Source organism: Cervus elaphus, chromosome 25 (assembly GCF_910594005.1).
Source record: "Cervus elaphus chromosome 25, mCerEla1.1, whole genome shotgun sequence".
NCBI lineage: Eukaryota > Metazoa > Chordata > Mammalia > Artiodactyla > Cervidae > Cervus > Cervus elaphus.
The window spans coordinates 26733788-26751396 of record NC_057839.1 but is presented as its reverse complement, the minus strand read 5'-3'; the positions used below and the strand labels follow the sequence as shown (position 1 = coordinate 26751396).

The following is a 17609-nucleotide window of genomic DNA, read 5'->3' as shown; positions in this document are numbered from 1 at the left end:
GAGGAGAGAGGGTTGGCGGGCAAAGAAGCGGGTTCTGTGAATTAACGTTCTTTGCATTCTAGAAACAAAACTGTTTCGTAATAACGGGCCCTGGACCCTTTTCCTCGGCCCCCACTTCTCATTCTCTAACCCCATCATGCTGCCTTTGAGGCATCGGAGGGATACAATAACTCTGGCCGCGTCTTTTTTTTTGCGATAAACACCGTTGTGTAAGCAACTGAGTTTAGGCGTGTTCTGCCAACGTGTTCATCAGCTCTCCCTCCATATTCAAACTGACTGGAAAACGTGGCAAGATTTCTATGCTGATAAGAAAGCGGGGAGCACTGACGTATTTATTCAAGAAATTCTCCTTTGCTCTAAGTGGTCAGCTTCTCTCACTTGATCTTATGAGCTTTCTTCCCAAACAATGGTTATTGAGTTGATGAAAGAGCCTGTGACTTGATAAGGAGTGAAGACCCAGCAAGAGAGCTGAGCAGACTAGGGAATAAGTGATAAAGAAGAGGATGATATTGGGGGTTGAATGAGGGGCTTGGGGGAAAACGAAAAGGAGCCAGATGGGCTGTGCAGCCTGAGCTGCCACACCTGAGCTGCCAGGCTGCCAGGAGAGGAGAGCTGTGCCATATGGCAGGAGGGGAGACCGTCTGGGAAACCTCTGACAGTCTGAAAGCCTGCTCCCTCCCACCCTTTATCACCTACCTCCTCCCTGTTCCCCCAACCCCTACTGACAATGGATTGAAAGTGTTAGTCACTCAGTCGTGTCGGACTCTTTGTGACCCCGTGGACTACAGTCCACCAAGCTCCTCTCTCCATGGAATTCTCCAGGCAAGCATACTGGAGTGGGTTGCCTTTCCCTTCTCCAGGGGATCTTTTCCCTCTAATACAACATACGAGTTTATGCATTTGAGGGGGGGAAGAGTTAACAGATATCAGATAGTCAAAAGGGTCAGTGATTTTTTAAAAAATATCTAAACTCAGTCTCCTGCTTTCCTCCACACTGAAAGTAAGAGAAATGGCACCAAGGCTAAGACCCAATCTTAAGACAGTTTTCCATCTACAATGATAAAGGTTAGGGGAAATGCTGCACAGGGTAACTTAATCTTCAAATGAGATTCATCAAAATTCTTGCTAGTCAAATAACCCTTGGATTAAAAGATGTCTAAACTTCACCCACAAGAATTTTACTTTCAGTGCATTCAAAGGACACTCATTCCGACTTCCAGTAAATCCTTTCAGCAAACATGGAGGCTAAATCTTCTCATTGGATAAAAGTCAGATATATTGTTGATTTAAAGGATTAGTTTTCAATACCAACTAATAATAGCAATACATTGGAAATAATATTAAAGACTTTTTATCTTTGGTCTATTTTAAATACCATTTTACATTTACCCATTTATAAGAATGGGTACAAACTTGGGAGTAACAACCAATTCAGTTAATGAACTTATCAATACATATAAATTATGATTTTAGACCCCATGTTCTTTACAAGTACTAAGGATAGCAAATTATTCATTTAGAATTCAGTTTTCTATACCTTCATAAATTCCATTGTAGCCACTAATTCCATGGTATATCTCACAGCCTCCAAATACCTTTCCGCCCTAATGTAAAGTAGAAAAATATTAGTCAAAATTTTCCTTTTAAAAGCTATTGTACATTTTAAATACTCAGATTGGAATTTAACTTCAGAATAATGGAAACAGAAAAATCACCATTTGGCAAATATCACACACTATCCCAGTCAGAAACCATGAATGGTAAAATTGGTGTGACTATGATGAGGATGCCTGCCTCCTATGATTAAATATAAAAAGAAAAATTATAACTTTTCATTGGACAAACCTGGCAGACACTACCTTCACTAAGTAATCGGTTAACCTCACCATTAATGACACATAAACCTCATTTGCCTCTTGATATTGTGTACTTGGTAGGGGACAACATTACTTCTCTGATATTCTTGCCCCCCAAAATTATAACTTCAATAATGAGAAAATACTAAATAAACCCAAATTGAAGGACATTTCAAAATAATTGGCCAGTAGTACTCTTCAGAAGTGTGAGACAGGTAGAAAGACTGAGAAACTGCCACAGATCAGAAGAAACTAATTAGACATGACAATTAAATGCATTATGAGATCCTGGATTGAAACCTAGATGAGAAGGGGAGGGAAGGGACATTTGTTGGATACTTGCAGAAATGTGAATAATCTTGTTGATTAGTTAACAGAGTAATAATAGTAATGCTAATTCCCTGGTTATAATCATTTATTATTGGTATGTTTAATGTTAATATTTAGGGAAGTTGAGTGAAGGATATAATGGGATTCTAGCCACAATTTTTGTAACTCTTTTTAAGTCAAATTAGTTCAAAATGAAACCTTAAAATTTTTTAAATTAACATCATTGGTTATACAAATAGAAAAAACGATGGTGCAACTGTTTAGGAGATATATATCTATATAGATATACTCTGTAAACATTTTATCTTAACTTTTTGTCAAATAGGTTTTACGAATAACAGGCTAATTCAAATGTTCAGCGCCTGTGTAATTTACTATCCTCAAAATATCTTTGGGAGTGGATTTTGGAAGGTAGTGTTGTAATAATGAGAAAGGCTGTGAGGAAGATCCCTTGGCAAAAGCCAGAGTCCCCCTCGAAGGATTTGGAGTAAGAAGGTGACGGGGAAACAGGTGGTTTAGAGAGGCACAAAGAAGAAGGGCGAGAGGGAAGAAGCTTTTCCGGGCTCATCTCTTACTGGTGCTCTGAGGCTGACCCAGGGCTCTACCGATGGGAAGGAAAAGGATACCCAAGCTTCCCAAATGGAGAGGGTTTTGTTAATTACATGATCACATTTTCACTCTAAATAATAACAATGTTCAAATCTCAGAAATGTACAATGTACAAAGTAAGCTCCCTTCACCCGCTCTCCCAAGCTACTATTCCTTTCCTCAAAGCATCGTCAGACCTTTTCCAACGTATTTACAGACGTACACATAAATAACCCGGCTCTGTGAAGCTTTCTACATAGATGGGATCTTACTATACTTATCCGTTTTGCAATTTGCTTTTTCTACCTCACTGATTTCAACCGCTTTCCCAGAAACGCAAACCGGAGAGCTCCCCAGGCCCAATTCCAACGGTCTGTTGGCGCGTCCCTCGGACCGCGGCTCCTCCCACGCGGCTGGAGGCCGGTAGCGCGTCCGCAGCCCAGCTCGCGCCCCTGCGCCCGCGCGCCCGCGCGCCCGCCCCACCCGTCCCGCGCGCGCGCACGCGCCTTACCGGAGCCGAGGGACGGTTGGTGTTTGCGCCAACGGTCTGGGGACACGTGCCACGCCCGGTGAGGGGAAAGCCTGCGTGGGACCGGGGAGGAGCGGGGGGCGGTGGGTGTGCGGGTGCGAGACTGGATGAAGACGGACTTAAGATCTCTCCACTACGGAGGAGGAGTGAGGGGAAAGGGAGGGAAGGAGACCAATGCGTTCTGAACTAATAAACTCTCTGAGAGTGCTTTCTCCCCAAAATATATAGCTCAAAATAACGCGGGGGAAGAAATCAATGTATCCCCTTATAATTCAGACTATCGGTAGGACTCTAAAAACGTAACCTGTGAAGGTTCTAGCTCTGTAAAAGCGTCAATCAGAAGAGTAACCAGTAGAGTACGTCACCTCGTTACACATTATTTTTCAATTAGCAGTAGTTAAAGTACATGCATGTTGTCCAGTTACTGAATGATTTCTTAAGAGTCTGTCCCTTTGAAATGTTTTTCCCCATCCATACCCCAGTTAATGACGATGGAGAGTAAAGTGGCAGCTGAAAGCATGAAAATCATATCACTTCACCTCCAACCCCTCCAACCTCCAAATCATTTCCCCTTCTCCTTCTCCACAGGGTACCTCTTGCATAGGGTATTGTTATTTCCCCACGATTTTAAGGGATGTAAAGTTAACTATCCAACCAAAATGAGAACAAATCTGTATAAAACACAACAGATTAAGTCAGGAATATGAACATGATACCCCCTCAAAGAAAAGAGGCCTCATAAGGCTCTAGACCTGAACAGTCTTTTATTAGATATCCTACCAGCACTTCAAATACAACATAATCCAAAACAGAATTGAGAGTCTTTCCCTATTCCCATCCTCCCCAAACGACCTGTTCTTTTTGCTTGCACCTTATTCCCAATATTGCTGTCTTCCTTGTCAAAGTCAAAGTCACTCTTAACTCTCCCTTTACCATGTACCCAAATCTGCTATCAAAGACAGTTTTTTCCCTCTGTAGTGTTGATTCCATCTGTCCTCTTTTTGAAGATTACAAGGACCTAACTGATAATTCAGCCTCTAGTCTACTCCAGCCCCCTTCATGTCACATGTTTATTTGCACCCAGCAAGTACCATGCACTAGGCAAAGCAGTGGAGATCCAGTGACAAAGCTTTAAAAGGCAATAAACATCATCTTGAGCTAATCATGTTTCTCCCTTGCCCCAAATCCCTGAAAGGATCTTCTTTACACACAGAATTAAGCTCTAAATTTTCTAGCTCAAATACAAGTCCTCTGTGATTTTAACATCTCTACCTTTCTTGCTTCATCTCCCACAATCCCACGAAAACATCTCTAGTCCTCCATGCTGTGGGTAATGCCCAGCACTGTCCTGCCTTCAGGCCTTTGCTGAGGGAGCCTCACCTTAGAGTTCTTTTTCCCTATCTTCTCCTGGCAAACTGATCATAAAATTTCAGTTCCCATTTCCCAAAAGCCTTCTCAGATTTTCTTAGTTGGAATTTTTTCTCCTCCTTATGTTCCCATAGCATATCTTTTGTACTACTTGTCTACTTAATTCCAGCTTTTACATATGAGTGTGTGTGTGTGTGTGTGTTCTCCACTATATTGTAACCTTCAAGTATTCAAGAATCTTGCTTTTTCATCTTTGTGTCCTCTTTAGAGAATAGCTCACTGCCTTGCACATAGTAAACTTTGTACATCGTTGTCATTCAGTAAATGTTTGCTGAATTGATTTGCAGATTTGAGATTAGGATCTTTCCCAAATCATGGAACTAGAATTTGTTGTTGTTGTTGTTTAGTCCATAAGTCATGTCAGACTCTTTGTTACCCCATGGACTGTAGCCCAGGCTCTTCTGCCCATGGGATTTCCCAGGCAAAAATACTGGAGGGTGTTGCTATTTCCTTCTCCGGGGGATCTTCCCAACCCAGGGATTGAACCCGAGTTACCTGCTTGGCAGGCAGATTCTTTACCACTGAGTCACCTGGGAACTAGGACAATAGAGTCACAAAAGAAAGACCTTCCTACCACTTGCTAATTGTGTGACTTAAATGTTATTTGGAAAAAAAAAAATGTTATTTGGCCCCTGTAAGTCTCAAGTTCCTCATCTGCAAAATGTGATAACTATTTTCTACTGTACAGATTTATGATGAGAATGAAGAGAAATCATATGAGGCCTATAAGATAATAATTTTTCTCTTTTGAGATAAAGTAATGGCACTTAGCTGTCTCACTTTAAAGAGTGTTTGAATAATACGTCTCTATAAGCACTTGTCAAGAGAAGACTATCCTTGGGCCCAGAGCCTACACATAGTAGATGCCTGACACATAGCAGATGGTCAATAAATATTATGTGAGTGAATACATTCTAAAATTCCAACCTCGTTGTCTAAATAGAAATATCCCAAATCAAAAGGAATCCATGTGGCTTCTCTGGTTTGATGATTATATCATTAGAATACTCATATATTCCAATTCTGTGCTCACCATGCAACCTTGTGATTTAAGACTTAAGCTTAAGTTTGAGAAAAACTACCCCTGACAGGGACCTGCCACTACTCTAGACAGTTGCATATCTACAATTGGAAATGAATTGAATTCTGATTTATCCTCCAGATTTGAGCCGGGGTAATGTAAATTAGTACCCCATAATCGTTCTGAATTGAGAATATTTCTGGAGAAGTAGAATAGGAACTGGATGGGTGAAAAGGACAGTGGACTTCTAGTGCAAGCTAGACACTCTTGTTCTGCCATTAACTTGCAGTGTGATTTTAGCCAAGTTACTCCTCTCCCAAAAGTCTGATTACTTATAAAATTAAGAGTTCTAATATTCTTTCCACCTCTGTGTCATACTGTTCACCAATTAACAACTAAAGTAGGCACTAACAACTTGATAATACTGTGCTCTAAGTCACAACTAGAGCAGAGACATTACTTTGTCAACAAAAGTCTATCTAGTCAAAGCTATGGTTTTTCCAGTAGTCATGTATGGATGTGAGAGTTGGACTATAAAGAAAGCTGAGCGCTGAAGAATTGATGCTTTTGAACTGTGGTGTTAAAGACTCTTGAGAGTCCCTTGGACTGCAAGGAGATCCAACCAGTCCATCCTAAAGGAGATCAGTCCTGAATAGTCATTGGAAGGGCTGATGCTGAAGCTGAAACTTCAATACTTTGGCTACCTGATGTGAAGAACTGACTCACTGGAAAAGACCCTGATGCTGGGTAAGACTGAAAGCAGGAGGGGAAGGGGACGACAGGGGATGAGATGGTTGGATGGTATCACCGACTCGATGGACATGAGTTTGAGCAAGCTCCAGGAGTTGGTGATAGACAAGGAAGCCTGGTGTACTGCAGTCCATGGGATCAAAAAGAGTCTGACACAGCTGAGTGAGACTGAACTGAAATGAACTGAGTCATCATCTCACTGTATCTGACCATGCAACACAAATGCCAATAAATTGATTAGGAGCAGAAACCCTAACATTTATCTTGGAAGACACTCCCCCATGGGTCTCTCACATTCCTGCATGTCTTGTTGAATATGCTAAGGATGATGCAAGGTCTGGATGACTGGGAAACCATTTCTCAGAATTTATTTGCAACAAGCAGTCTTGAGGGATGGGGTAACCTCTCCATCTGGAACAAAGAACAGGCTTTCTTCTGCTTACTGTAAAAGAAATAGATTCTCCAACTAAGCTTTCCTCTTCTCTAATGCAACCTACTGTGGGGAAAGGCATTTATTTGAACCCTTCACATCATCCCTGTGGGATCTGGGGACAAGGTGAATTGATGTTCATGCCTCTTGCTATGTTGTGAATAACAAAGTCCTTTGTTCTTAAGAAAAAATTATAGCTATGTATGGCGATAGATAGGGCTTCCCTGGTAGCTCAGCTGGTAAAGAATCTGCCTGCAATTCGGAAGATCTGGGTTTGATCTCTAGGTTTCGAAGACCCCCTGGAGGAGTGCATGGCAACCCACTCCAGTATTCTCACCTGGAGAATCCCCATGGACAGAGGAGCCAGGCGGGATACAGTCCATGAGATCGCAAAGAGTCAGACACGACTTGGCGACTAAGCACACACAGCACAGCATGGCAACAGATTTATTATAGTGTTCATCTCCCAACATATTCAAATATCAAATCATGTTGTACACCTGAAGCTGGTATAATGTTGTATATCAGTTATACTTCAACAAAAAAAATTTAATTAAAAACAAAATCTTTTGTCTCTGCCAGCACCCATGCAACAGAAATAGGCTAATTTATCAGATTTAAATAGGATAAAATAAAATTGAAGACCTATATCCTTAAGTGATAAGTTAATATGAGAGTGAAAGAGCGGAAAACCAAGTTTCACATAGCCATAGGTTTTTTATGTTTGCTAGTCTGTGTCATTTTCATAGTCCAAGACATCTGAAGATGGTTAGAAATTTAGATGTTAGAGAAATTTAGTTAGCCCATGGGATACTAGCAAGATCAAAATTATTTCAATCTCTGCACAATTTAGTTTACTAGATTTATTTTTTAGTTTTAAAAGTATTTGGATACCTACATTAGAAGTCAGTTAGCGCAAATGCGACAGATAAGAATTTTAAAGACTCAACAGTACAATGCATTAAAAATTTGCATTCTAAATAGATGAAACTTGTTCTATGGTTAAAGTTTTCAATGTAATTCCATCTAAGCCATTATATCCTCTTATAGTCCTAATTAAAATAATATGTTTAAAGGGCCAACCTGGCCTATTATACTCTAAATCTTCTGATTTAAGTTTTTAATTATATTACATACATTTTAGTAAGAATGAAGTAGGTCACACTCAACAAAAACATTCTACTTCATTTGTTTTTGTTTAAAATTCTGTATTGTTCTACTTAAAAAATTAAGACATTTCTAAAGACTAAAGCTTGGTCTTCCTTTATCTTCTTGATTTTCCTTTTTCTTAGTAGCTACTATTGGTTCATTCTTACTAAGCTTTTGAAATGTTTAAGTAGCATGCTGATAATCAGTTGAGAGGCAGGGTGAGACCTAAAATTTGAAGTTTTTGCCAATTTCTGTATTGTAAATATTTCCAGCATTGCCTGTTTCAAGTTACCAACATGACATGCAGCAATGGGAAGACAAGAGCAAATTGGCTCACGGAGCACTGCAGATCAGCTCCAGCCCACCACTGGGGGGGTTTTCCTCTTAACACTATACTTACTCTCCACAGGTAATCGCAACCTTGTTCATGGTGTCAGTTACCTATACCTAATCCAGACAAATAGGCTTCACAAGCACCTCAGACTTTTACTAAGAGCAGACTGAAGACCTTCTCCCAAAATCTTGGCCTCCTCCAATATTCACTAACTCAGTGAATGTGCTGTAATCCATCCAGTGATATAAGCCAGCATCCTTGATATCTCACTCCTTTTCCTTGTTCTATCCACTACCAGATCCAGTCAGTTTTACCTCCTAAATTTTACTCACTTTTCACAACCATCTTCTTCGTCTGAGGTACCATAAATTCTTTTTTTAATTGGAAAAAAAAAAAGATGGTAAAATCACAAGAGTAAAATAAATGTGAAAAAAGGCTTAAAAATTTCAATGAATTTGATGTTCTTTCCCTAATTGGATGTATTTGCATTGAAAACATACAGGTAGTTTGGAATTTTAATCTTTAAATGATCCTTTTCATTCCCTGTCTTAGAAAAAGCACATGTAAGTTTTAAGAGGTCTTGTTCTGCTAATATCAAGAAATGAACAAAGCAACTTATGGATCATCTGCAACCTAACAAAGTGAAACCTGGGACATCGAAGTGAATGTTGCTCAGTCATGTCCAACTCTTTACGACCCGCATGTACTATATGGTCCATGGAATTCTCCAGGCCAGAATACAGGATATAGAAGATTCGAGAGGAAAAGCTAAAGGTTTCCAAAGGAAGAGATGACAGAAAGTCTGGGATTTGAAGTCCTGTGGCGCAAATCTATTATGAGACTATGACAAGAACCCACCACTCTGAGATGTCTTCAGCAAAGTGTGTGAGCATCTTCCTCTAACCAAACTCTTGCTACAAATCTGTAGAGATGCAGCCATAAGTGACAATACCTCTGGCCCTAACAATAGCCATGACTGTCTGGCTACTCTCCCATATTCATTCTTCTCTCACCCATTTTTTGTTATAGTAAAGTCAGAGTGATCCCTTTTAAGAATAGATCGTGTCACTCCTCTGCTTAAGTCTTCCTAAGAACAGAATCTTCACAAGGCCAAAGGTTCCTGTGTGATCTGGCCTCTGCTTTTCTCTCCAGCCTCACCTGGAACCACACACCCCTTTGCATTCTATTTGTAGTAACCGTTCCTTTTCTTAAAGAAACCATATTCCTTTCATCCTGAGATTTTCATATATTTCATTCCTCCTAATGCCCCTCCTCCTCAACCTAGTTAATTTCTTCCCTGATTACGGTGTTCAAACATTATTTCCTTTCTTGACTTTTCAAACCATATCCCAGCGCCTAATTTTTGATGCCAGAGCACCCTCTTCTTCTCCTGCTTAGGATTTATCATAATTCACCCACCTCAAAGGAAGTGGTAAATATATGAGATTCAGCTACAGGAGATCTTGGACAAGTTATTTAACTTCTCTTGTCCAGGAGACCTTGGACAAGATCTCAGCTTCAATTTTCCCAAATATAAAGCAAAGTTTAAATTAAGGCCTCTACCTTCTGTACATAGCTCTGATTTCTATGATTCCAGGTAAAGGTTATTCCAGGAAGTAGTATAATGTAGATATTAAGAAACTGGACTCTGGAGTCACGTTGGTTCCAGTATCCCCTCTTCTTTATACTAATTTATATATTATGATCTAAGTATGATGTTCTGAAAGAAAATAAGTTAGAAACATTCACATTCCCTTTCTAATCAATTTTTTAAATGCTCCAAATCAAAATTTAAAAACTCTGCATTGAACACAGCCAGGCAGAAAAAAATCAGACATTCTCATGATAATGGATTAAATTAAAACTAACATTGTCTTTATTATGCCTAATCATCAGGTACTTGACCTGGCTCAAAACAATAAGGATGCATTCACACTAAATTAAAATGAAACTTCTTCCTGAAGGTGGCACTGTGAACAAGGAAAAGTAATAAATCCACTAAATTTTTCAGGACTATAGGACTATCTTATTAGGTTAAAAAAACAAAGCAACATAATATGCATCCTGGTACCTCTGATTTCTTGTCATTTTCTTTTCACTTTGATTCTTTAAATGTATTGTCAATTGTAGATGTACCCATTAGCTTTTTTTTTTTCCATTTGCTTTTTGAGTAAGTTATTAGATTGATATTTTCTTGATTTAAAAAAACAACTAATAGCTGAAATTTATTGAATGCTAACCATGTTCAGCCACTGTACTACAAACTTCAGCAGTGAATTAAAGGAAGGAGGTTTTGGTTTGGTTTGGTCTGCACCACGCAGCATGTGGGATCTTAGTTCCCCCCTAGGGATCAAACCTGTGTTTGCTTGCAGGGAGAGCCTAGAGTCTTAACCACTGAACCACCAGGGAAGTCCCAGGAGCTCTTCTAAAGTAATATTTAACTCACACAGTTCCAACCTACCTGATTTTGCTAGGGAATTGAAGCATTTATAAACTTGTTTCTCTGCTTACTACCTCCCACCCCAGGACGGCACTTAAGGAGGCAAGGTAGGATGTTTGTCTTTATTAACAAGAGATTTGACTAAATATCCTTTACTTTGTTACCTGCTACCAAATAAAAGTGAAGATCTCATCAAGGACATTTTCTGTTTCCTGTTGTTAAACATCAGTCAACGTGCACCAGAATCAGACCTACAAGCCACCTAAATTATTTTGTCATCCAGTGTAGGAAGGTGTGAGTCAAAAAACCTAAAAATTTACTGTTACCATACTGCTCAAGAGGCTAGTACAATTTTAGAACAACCTTCAAAGTTTGAGAGCATAATTTGACAACATGGATTGGCTGTGTGCCACAGGGGCTACCATTCTTACTTTTTCTTGAGGTTTCATAGCTTTATCTCCTAGATATTAGTTTTTTAAATTGCTCAGAAAACTTGAATTGTCTCACTATTATGGAAAACTTGCCCCTCAGCTGCAGCACAAGACTGTTAGACCATCACACTTAAATGAAACACTTCCAACTGTGCTTATCCAATGAGTAAATATACCTGTGTAAATACTGAAGCATTTAGTTAACATTTTGTGCAGTTCAAATTAGCAACTTGGTCATAATTTCAACACAATTATGTTTACATTTCAGTAATACTATACACAATGACCTGATTTACTACAGTAAGGCAGAGGAGAAGCTTCTTAAATTCTTCTTCACGGAAATAGGAAACACACAGTAGCATAGAGAGTCACGTGGCTGGCAATTCCTTTAGAAACTTAGGAAAATTAGCATAGTTACTATAGGCAGGACTAAACTCTGGCTGCTCTCTAGTTCTTTGAGAGATCATGATTATGTTCAACTCCTGTTCAATGGACAGCACACACTACAGGGTAAACAAAGAAGTGAGTTCATTTCTGCCCTTGGAGAGCTCTCGGACTAAAAGTGAAGAGGAGACAGGCGCAGTAATAGTTCTAATATTGACAGTCTGCGAGAGGGGACACATGAAAATGTAACGTGTTGTGGGGTACTCATTTATATAAATATATTGTTGTCTGTAAACTTCCTCTTCTTAAGGTTAAATAATTTCAATTCGTATTTCTCAGTGCTTTGTTTACTGTCCTCCTCTGAATCCTCAGGTTTCAGTATTTATCTTAGATTATAGAACTCAAAACTGTCCCACCATTATAAAGGCCCAAAAATCTGAATTTTGGAAGAAATGCCTTATTTCCCTTGATTTCCTACCATTCTGTTCACTTTTGAGATAATTGTAGAAATGAGTGTAATCCCATATATATTTTTAAATATCCAGCCACAGAGTGTTGATTAAATAAGCTATTCCACATATATATAATGAAGTGAAGTCATTAAAATATTTCAGAGATGAAAATCATAAAAGAATCATCACTGCCATTCAGTTCAGTCACTCAGTCATGTCCTACTCTTTGCAACCACATGGTCTGCAGCACACCAAGCTTCTCTCTCCATCAGCAACTCCTGGAGCTTGTTCAAACTCATGTCCATTGAGTTGATGATGCCATCCAACCATCTCATCCTCTGTTGCCCCCTTCTCCCCCTGCCTTCAGTCTTACCCTGCATCAGGGTCTTTTCCAATGAGTCAGTTCTTCACATCAGGTGGACAAAGTATGGACCTAACAGAAGCAGAAGATATTAAGAGGTAGTGGCAAGAATACACAGAAGAACTATACAAAAAAGATCTTCATGACCCAGATAACCACAGTGGTGTGATCACTCACCTTGAGCCAGACATCCTGGAATGTGAGGTCAAGTGGGCTTTAGGAAGCATCACTATGAACAAAGCTGGTGGAGGTGATAGAATTCCAGTTGAGCTATTTCAAATCCTAAAAGATGATGCTGTTAAAGTGCTGCACTCAATATACCAGCAAATTTGGAAACGTCAGCAGTGGTCATAGGACTGGAAAAGGTCAGTTTTCATTCCAATCCCAAAGAAAGGCAATGCCAAAGAATGTTCAAACTACCACACAATTGCACTCATCTCACATGCTAATAAAGTAATGCTCAAAATTCTCCAAGTCAGGCTTCAACAGTAGGTGAACTGTGAACTACCAGATGTTCAAGCTGGATTTATAAAAGGCAGAGGAACCAGAGATCAAATTGCCAACATCTGTTGGGTCATAGAAAAGGCAAGAGAATTCCAGAAAAACATCTACTTCTGCTTTATTGACTATGCCAAAGCCTTTGACTGTGTGGATCATAACAAACTGGAAAATTCTTCAAGAAATGGGATAACCAGACCACCTTACCTGCCTCCTGAGAAATCTGTATGCAAGTCAAGAAGCAACAGTTAGAATGGGACATAGAACAACAGACTGGTTCCAAATCAGGAAAGGAGTACGTCAAGGCTGTACATTGTCAATCTGCTTATTTAACTTCTATGCAGAATACATCATGTGAAATCCTGGGCTGGATGAAGCAGAAACTGGAGTCAAGATTTCCAGGAGAAATATCAATACCTCAGATATGCAGATGACACCACCCTTATGACAGAAAGTGAAGAACTAAAGAGCCTCTTGATGGAAGTGAAAGAGGAGTGTGAAAAAGTCGGCTTAAAACTCAACATTCGAAAAACAAAGATCATGGCATCTGGTCCCGTCACTTCATGGCAAATTGATGGGGAAACAATGGAAACAGTGAGAGACTTTATTTTTCTGGGCTCCAAAATCACTGCAGATGGTGACTGCAGCCATGAAATTAAAAGATGCTTGCTTCTTGGAAGAAAAGCAATGTCCAACCTAGACAGCATACTAAAAAGCAGAGACATCACTTTGCCAAGAAATGTCTGTCTAGTCAAAACTATGGTTTTTCCAGTGGTCATGTATGGATGTGAGAGTTGGACTATAAGGAAAGCTGAGCGCCGAAGAATTGATGCTTTTGAACTGTGGTGTTGGAGAAGACTCTTGAGAGTCCCTTGGACTGCAAGGAGATCCAACCAGTCAATCCTAAAGGAACTCAGTTCTGAATATTCATTGGAAGGACTGATGCTGAAGCTGAAACTCCAATATTTTGTTCACCTGATGCGAAGAACTGACTCATTTGAAAAGACCCTGATGCTGGGAAAGATTGAAGGCAGGAAGAGAAGGGGATGACAGAGGATGAGATGGTTGGATGGCATCACTGACTTGATGGACATGAGTTTGAGCAAGCTCTGGGAGTTGGTGATGGACAGGGAAGCCTGGCGTGCTTCAGACCATGGGGATGCAAAGAGTCTGACACAACTGAGGGACTGAACTGAATTGAACAATGGGGATGGTGGCAAAACCCTCAAATACACTAAAAAACTTTAAGTTGCACATTTCATATCAGTGAATTACATAGTATGTAAAATGTATTACAATAATTCTGTTAAAAAAAAAAACAGAATCCCTGGGGTCAATCAACTCTTGTTGGTGATGTGGGTGATGAGGGCAAGAGCTGGGTGACAGTCTAAAACAAACAGAACCAGTCCTGTGTCCTTGGGCCTCTTCCCAGAAAGGGGAGTCATAATGTGCTTGGAAGCAACCCTAAGAGGTATCTTCTACATTAGGAATTTCTATTATAAAGAAATAAATGAAAGACAAATCCTGAAACCTTGAGGGTTAGGCATGATCTTATAAAAGTGCTCAAAACCATCATTATCCCTCACAGAACAGGGTATCTGTGTTTGCTTTAAACCATGGCATGACTTAAAAATAATTTAATTTTCCACATCCTATACCTAAATGCAATTTCTAATTATTACTTGGCTATCCATATAAATCCTAAGTAAATCTGTGGTGTTTCTTTTCCCTTGCATCAGTACAATACGAATAAATGTAAATAATTATCATGTCTGATTTACATTGTGTTTCGTTAAGCAGCTAAAAGTAAATACAGAAAATAGAAGGAAATGGCAACCCACTCTAGTATTCTTGCCTGGAGAATCCCATAGACAGAGGGGCCTGGCAGGCTACAGTCCATGGGGTCGCAAGAGTCGGACATGACTTAGCGACTAAACCACAACCACCACCATGCAAGTTTGAACAGGTGTTTGCCTAAAGGAAGGCTATAGATCTTAAAGGGCAGGGCTAACAGAATCAAAGCAAATTACTATCCTAACTATGCTGATTTCCTTACATTGAATGGTACTCAATTTTCTTTTTTGTTTGTTTGTTTGTTTGTTTTGTTGCCACACCTCACAGCTCCTGGGGATCACCGACCAGGGACTAAACCCTGGCTCCCCACAGTGAAAGTCTTAACCAGCGGACCACCAAGGAATTCCCGATGGTACTCAGTTTTAATCATCCTATCTCATGTAAGTTTTCATTACAAATGGTCTCAGATTAATTCTGGATGTAAGTGGCAATACAATATAAACAACTAGATGAAAATAATATACAGGACCTCACAAATGAGTGAATCAAAGTTCACTCCAGAGAGAGAGAGGTACTAGATGAAGATGGATTCATTAATATGAGAATAGATTTTTTTCAAAGAAAGATTAGGTACTTGGGATGGCAAGAAAAACTCTGTTAACTCAGTGAGTTAGAATAAAAATGTAGAACTTTTAAATAACATTTTTAATAGGCTTGTGGTCACATGATAATGCATTTTTAAGCTTTTCAGAATTGTGGGACATTGAGATATGCATGCAATGTTCTCTCTTTTTAAATGAATACATCTTTTCCCAAGGGACTAAAATGCCTCCAGGACCTGGGCAAGTTTCCTTCCATAGCTCAAATGAGATACCTTGAGGCAGGGAATTCCACTGGGAAGGAAGAACTGGATTCAATTTACTGTTTCTGGATTTCCTCCCCACGATTGCCTAGAAGAGTTAAGAAACTGTTGTGAGTGCCTCAGCACTCAATAAAATTGCTCTCTAGATCCCTACATTTGACAAGTAGGCTCCAGAATTCAGCCGTGAGCAAGGACACCATATTTGCTCTCCAAATGCAATCTATGCCCACACTTTTGACATTAACTCATGCCTATATTTTTACTTTGTAGGCAGTTTTCTCCAGTTGGAAGCAAGAGAGAAGGAGTTAGATTCCAGTGAGTAGGATTTGACACACCTTGCTGGCTTTGAGATTTAGGGGTCCACATGCAAGGACCAGAATGACAGCTCTAGGAGCAAGGACAAGTCCCCAGTTTGCAGCAAACCAGGCAATACGAACCTTGGCCCTGCCATCATAAGGAACTGGATTCTGCCAACAATCAGACTGAGTTTGGAAATGGAATCCTCCCAGAGTCTCTAAATAAGAATCCAGCCAACACCTTGATTTCCAAGAAATCCAGAGCAGAGAACCCAGCTTAGCCATCTCTGACCCTCAGAACTATGAGATAGTAAGTTTGTGTTGTTTTAAGCACTGAGTTTATGGCAATTTGTTATAGCAGCCATAGATAACTAATACAAACAGATAACCATAGTGTTTATCAGGTAACAGGCACTGTGTCAAGCATTTGAGATGCATCACCTCGATCAGTCTCACAATTTCTATTGTCCTGGTTTCAAAATTGAGCAATAAGACCCAAGTCACTGAGCTGGCCAGTCCCCTCAGGACCATGATAGGAATCAACCATCTCTATGTGACTGCAGAACCTTTGACCATTTCTATACAATGGTCCACTGCTGCTATTCAATAATCATATGTATAGAGGATCCAAGTTTTAAATACACACAAACATACTTATGCATTCACATGTGTATAAATATTAAAATTTTCTGAAAGAAAATATACCAAAATATTCAGAATCGTATCTTTAGATGGTAGGATTACCACTTCTTACTTCATTGTGTTTTCCTGTTTATATGAATTACTTTACAGTGAGCATATTCTACTTGCATAAAATTTTTATTTCCTTTTTTTTTTTTTTAGTTAAAAGATGAAGGTGAAAATTTATTAAGGCGAATCCGACCTGAGTACCAATCATTTCTTTCATCTTATTCCCAGAGACTCCCACACTTAAAGACTCATCACATACCCAGGTCTCGGGCTCTAGCTGTAGCAGCCCTCCAAGTGCTTCCTTCCCTTTCAGGCTCCCAGGTCCCCAAAGGAAGGCCAACTCTCCTGGGCCCTCTCTGAGGATGGAAGCCCACCTCACTCCCTGCTAGGGAGCCCAAACTCTGGTGCCAGGGTCTAAGGGACACACTTCTGCTGTCTTTTCTCTTCAGGTTTCTCTACATTACTGCCACCAACTAGACCTCTGTGACAGATCCTGTTAGATAGTGTAAGAGCTTTTCCCAACTCCTTTCTCTCTTGCCTACCTGTCACTATAGTGGCTAGGAGAATGAGAAACTAGATTCCCCAGCCTCCCTTGCAAGTTGGGGTAACTGTGTACCTTAAGTCTGATTTTGAGACTCGAGTGAACACCCACCTGGGAATTTTCTGGGAAACGCTTTTTTGCTTCCTTAAACAAAGAGACAGAAGCAATCCGTGAAGCTTTCTACCCCTCCTTTCTTTTTATCTTTAATGCAGACAAGATGCCTGGAGCTACAGCAACAATCTTGTGATCATGAAACATCGAACATGAAGACAAATGTCTAATAAATTAGTGCAGCATAAACCATAAAGTCTGGTTTGTTGACAGCATCATTGGCAGATGTTAGCAACTCCTGTCTCACCTGATTTTGTGTGGAAAAACAAACCCTTATCTTAAAACCCAAATGTGATTACCTCCATTCCTATCTCAACTGTCTGCTGCAGACATT

The 17609-nt window shown here is 39.8% G+C and overlaps 1 long non-coding RNA gene across 2 annotated transcripts; it reads left to right on the top strand.

Annotated features, from left to right (window-relative positions):
• Positions 1 to 3279: 3279 nt before the first annotated feature.
• LOC122683580 lies at positions 3280 to 17566 on the top strand. Of its 2 annotated transcripts, none has more exons than XR_006337781.1 (3): positions 3280 to 3343; positions 15103 to 15215; positions 17377 to 17566. It is a non-coding gene; the product is annotated as an uncharacterized LOC122683580 (long non-coding RNA). The 2 variants fall into 2 exon arrangements; XR_006337782.1 differs by lacking the exon at positions 17377 to 17566 and adding an exon at positions 15908 to 15937.
• The last annotated feature ends 43 nt before the right edge of the window (positions 17567 to 17609 follow it).